At 34.9% G+C, this 5,413-nt stretch overlaps 1 long non-coding RNA gene across 1 annotated transcript; it reads right to left on the minus strand.

The window, feature by feature from the left end:
* Positions 1–1,139: 1,139 nt before the first annotated feature.
* LOC132915033 (uncharacterized) lies at positions 1,140–3,538 on the minus strand. Its single transcript, XR_009659757.1, has 3 exons — positions 2,728–3,538; positions 2,362–2,536; positions 1,140–2,288 (listed from the first exon to the last, which is right to left on the minus strand). It is a non-coding gene; the product is annotated as an uncharacterized LOC132915033 (long non-coding RNA).
* Positions 3,539–5,413: the final 1,875 nt, after the last annotated feature.

A 5,413-nucleotide genomic window follows, 5' to 3' on the forward strand; every position in this document is an offset into this window, starting at 1 on the left:
CAGTTATTCACTCCGAAGACGATATTCGAGCTTGACATCCAATGAGACACATTTCGAAGATTGTGGACCAAATCACCTGAACTGCATGTTTAAAGAAACCGTATCGTATCAGCTTTTATAGCAAACCGCTCGATCGAAACATGTCAAAATCCCTTTCCAGGACTATGAGTAGAGTTTTGCTACCAGCAGACGCCTGTCACGAATTTTATTATGGCGTGGACCTTACTGTATTTGACCCGGAAGCCAAATTGCTGATCGGGAGGAACGGCAGCCTCTTTGCAATGAAACGGTATGAGTCTCTGTATCACACTCTCAAAGACCTTACTAATGGATACTCTGCAAACAGCAAACTCGTTGATCTGTACCTGGCTGGATTTGGTTTGTTCTTATCCTTCCCCAGCAAGGGAACTACTTTCCCCATCTTCCATATCTTAGAAAAGTATGCTGGTACAAGAGATCATTGAGCATCAAGGAGAAGAAGAATGTGCATCTTTGCGGGAGCTATAGCTATATTGGTACTGCGTTGAAGATATCAAAGCCTGATAACCTATCCCATTCAGCAACTTAAATTGAATCGTTAACGAATCTACCGATGTGAAATAATTCTCTGAGACATCAGAGCCGGAGCGGTTACTAGCCCTGTTTCCTCAGGTGAAGGTACAGACCCTGTTCCAGCGGCTCAACGAAAATCTGCATTTTCAAGATTATGAAATTTGGGAATCTGAGAAGATCATCATACACATTTCGGCGCACACTTCCAAAATTTGTCCCCAGTAGTCTTGTGGGATTCACGAAACTTTTCGCGCGGTAGAAAGGAGACCGGATAAAGAATGCTTCGCTACATACAAATAACAAGTGCTGTTGGAACGAGTGATAAAAGTTTAACAAGTTTGAAGTGATGAAATAGCACGCAAGCACAATACTAATTAAAGACCTGTACAAAGAACAGTTTATAACTTGAAAGGAAGAAACGACACAAGATCGTGAATAACAGAAGCACGTGTTGCGTAGACGTTTATTTTTGGCATGTCATCGCGTTACTAGTAAGTTCTGGGAAGCCGGCGGTACCTGAGACGTCACAAAGTGGACTTATTTGTCGACTTGGTACCAGTAACGATGTATCTTCTGTTCTGTCACACGAGGAGGTTATTCAACTATGGAAGACGGTGAGAATCGTCCGAAGAAAATTTGAGGGCGCCGATCAAGAGGTATAGCATTCGTCTTACTTGCGGAAACGTGGTTTTGGAATCTTTAATTCTCTGAGTGCAGAGAACTCGGGATCTGTCAGAGGCCTTGCTGATAAGCATTTTTATGGCTCTATATCCCTTGCCGTGTTCGATGACCGATGGGATAGAGTAACATAGAGTGCCGAAGCGCTTCTTCAGCCGATCTAAGGTGCGAAAGATTCGGTGTTTGTCCTGTAGCAATTTTAAAGATTATTATTATTTATGGTCTGGAGGACGATCTCTATGTTGTTACTGTTGTCTCAGTGGTCTTATCCCCGTGGACAAAGATATCAAATTCTGACAGTTCGATGCATTGGCATTTTATTTTCAATATTTACAACATTTTTTAATACTCGAATAACATTCTTCCTCGTTTCATAAACATATTGTATCGGTTCTTTTGAACACTCATTTCGATCGTTTTCACTTTTCGGTTCTGGAAGTTGAGGCGATGATGTAAATTTCATGTGCGGTATAGGTACTGATATTTGTGGATTTTGCAGGGATAAATTGTAAAATGATTTGTGTTTAAATCTTTTCCCATCCTTTTCATATAGTGCCTGCATAAAATATGTACATTTCAGTTATAATATATTCATGTAATAAATTCAGTTTTTATATATAAATGAATAAATATATATATGGTTTATTTTGGTTTTTACAATTTGTCCTGAAGGACATTTGGTAAAGTGTTATATCTCATCGGTAATAAAAAAAATAAAATAAAAATAAACATATCGTGTGGGTGGCTACCCCCAGCAGGGTGCCAACTTCGTGTTTTCTAAGTTATATCTTTTATGATAAATTCAGTTTGTTAAAAATAATGTGAGATATTTAATGTACCTGACCACAGCGATAATACAAGCTACCACTGCCACGGCAAAATGATGTTTTGAATACTTCTTCTTCGTAGATAGGTACATGAACATATAAATAAGGAAACAACTGTGCCCAAAATAGATCTTCTATTTCTTCGAATGTCTTAGATACGAAAAATTCGTGAGTCCAACCTGGACCAAAAAGCGCGACAGAAAGTCCTTCGTGTCGTATTTTTTGTAAAGCCTGTAGATTATAATGGTTTAATGAAATATTAAATGACTATATGCTACAATAAAATAAGTAATATTGTAATTACATATGTTGAATTAAATCCACCACCACCAGGACAACATCTTCCCCAAATATCAAGTCCTACATAAATATCATGAATATCTCTGCTGTGATTTTTTGCAAGTGCCAAACCGTTTTCCAATTTTGATTTCGTCCAGTTATAATTCAAGTAAATGCCATCGCAGTTTAAAAAGAAATCTCTGAAACATTGTATTCAGAACATTAAATAAAATTTACAAACAGAAACAATTGTAATTAAGCTCATTTTGCCAATTGAATTTTCCTTCATTGGTTACGCCGTCGTACCATATAATTTCAGAATTTCTAATTGCTTCATGAATATTTTCTGTTAGATATTTTACAAAATAAATTAAATTATTAACTTGCTCACTTTTAATGGTATTTTCAATATTTAACAACCAGACTTATAAAATCGAATTTATAAAATTTTGCAACAAGTATTAATGCATCTGCAAATCTTCTTACTTCTTCCTGAGATTCAAGTATTACATCCCAGGTACCTTCTCTCTTTCCGTAATTACAGTACCAAGAACTTTTACACCATGATTATGTGCTACATTAATCCATCCAAAAGGTGGCGCAATTATGAAATGATGACTAAAATACACAAACGTGTCAATAACACTCCAGTGATAAAATAGGTAAGAATCATAAGATTCTGATCGATATATAAATCTGAAAAATCACGGGTATATTATGTATAATATATGAATTGATAAATATAGCGATTTCTATTACCTGTCTTCTAGGCAGCCACCTTTCATATCATGACGAAGCAACGTTTTAGGATGTACTTCTCTATCCAATTTTTCTAACTGCGTTCTTTCTGCGCTTATTTCTAAACCACTGTACACATAATCAGTTGAATCTCGTAGTTATTCAATTTCCGGTCATGGTTTCAAATTACCCACGTTATCGAATAATTCTTTTAAGTTTTCGAAAGGTTGTGACTATGTAACTTCGGTTGTCATCTCTCTGATTTATACTGTTCTACACACCACTTTCAAATAGTTTTTAATTCATTAACTCAAACAAAGGTTTCTCTTCTTATTTGCTTCACTGGAAAGTTGTATACATGCATGATAGTGTTCCCATCTAAGGGAACTAGCATATCAAATTACGTCACATGATTTAACATCATTATCTACCAACTGCTAATGAGCAAAACAATGTTCATTTCTCTATCTGAAACAAAGTATATAAAATAAAATTATGAATTTATAATGCACGTACATCAATGTTTATATGATTGTTTCGACTTTGAAAGTAATATTCTTATTTACGTAAGTATATATTCTTTAATATTTTGCAAAAATTATATCGAAACAAACAATTTGGAATAAACATAACTAAGTAAATACTTTAACTTCTTTTTATATTTAATTAAATATTTTATTTGATTTGAGTAGAATTTAACACCTAACCTTCACGTTTAAAATATTACTCTTTCTCATTCTATCTTTCAATTTTATTTCTTCTGCTTCCGTTTTATGATATTTATGACATTTCTTAGTTCAGATATAAGTAACTTTTTCGTAATTTATAAAAAATGACACTCTTTTTAATTATCGTACACTATTAACCCATTACATGTCTTGTTGTAATTTAACTTTTAGCAACTTAAGATATGTGCACGTACAGAGTAATTTTCTTCCTAAGAATAATCATTTAATATTACGATAATACTAGAAACTTAAATTAATTACTGTTGCTAATTAATTTGCAAATAACGTAATGCACAGCCATACACAAGTCATACAAGTTATACTTATGTCCTTTAAGTCACCAGAAATGAATTTTAAATTTTATATTATATATTAATATATATTATAGGGAGAAGCACTATACAAAATGATAATGTTAAAGGCATACATGTAATTTATTAGTATAGATACTTACTATATACAAAGCGTTCTCTTCAAAGATAATATGTCGACTACCAAACGATCGACGGCAACCGAACGCATTTCTGGTACTGATAATAATAGTATAGTCGCAAGATAGTTGTGTATCCATGTCCAATTATAAAATTTGAAAATCGGCGCTTGGTCTCGCGGCATGTCGCATGTCTCATGGGACATACAATGTATCGCCTACGGTCTACGATGTGAATATATTAATAAACTTAACAAATTTGTTATTATTTTCTCTAGGTAATTTTTCTCCCTCAAGATTCTGAGGAAAGTACTGAACTGTTGACTCGTTATCAGTATTGTCAAAAGTTCATCATTTATCACCTTTCCCGCTTCATAGTCAGGTTTTTCAAACTAAGAGCGGCATACGGTACATTTGTATTGTACGTGCGAGAGGGAGGTAACGTATAGCACAACCACACACAAGTATGTATCCCCTTCGTAGTATGTATGCGAGCGTCGTACGATGGCCTAGGACTCCGTTGAGAGAAAAGAGAGAAGCGCAGTGTGAAAATCTTATGCCCTAGATCTCTGGCGAGTATCACACGTGGCGAGCAATTACGTGAATATTAGAATAAAGTTCCTTATAATACCTCTCCAAGTCCTCTCCATATTTTAATAGCCGTAAATTGGCGCAGCAGCGCCAAAATTTGAAAGAATAAGGAAACACATATGTACGTATCTTTCTTTTGTGAGACAGAAGAGCTTTATTTTTCTGGTCTTCCAACGTTGCCGTCTGAAGCGTGCTTTCCATTTGCGACTAGCCACGCGATTATAAAATCCATTGCCGAATATGGCACAATTTTTATTCGTACTACCGCGATTATGGATCGCGCGCGACTCTAAAGTTGCGACTTACCTCGACAAGTCAGTCGCCTGCAACTACAAAGTATACGGAACATGTACGTGCTATTATATCCATCGTCAGAAGAATCGCGCGGGACCGAACGTCATTTTGCTGCTAGAAGTGTGGGGACTCCTCACTAAGGACGTCTTAATATATAACACTATTAACTTAAAGCACTATATAATATTATGTAGTTGTAAATTATAATATTATATACTATTACAGTATTTACTATTATAGTATATAATTATAATACCCTCAATATAAATAATTAATATTATAGTGATAAAAAACGA

Source organism: Bombus pascuorum, chromosome 16 (assembly GCF_905332965.1).
Source record: "Bombus pascuorum chromosome 16, iyBomPasc1.1, whole genome shotgun sequence".
Lineage (NCBI taxonomy): Eukaryota > Metazoa > Arthropoda > Insecta > Hymenoptera > Apidae > Bombus > Bombus pascuorum.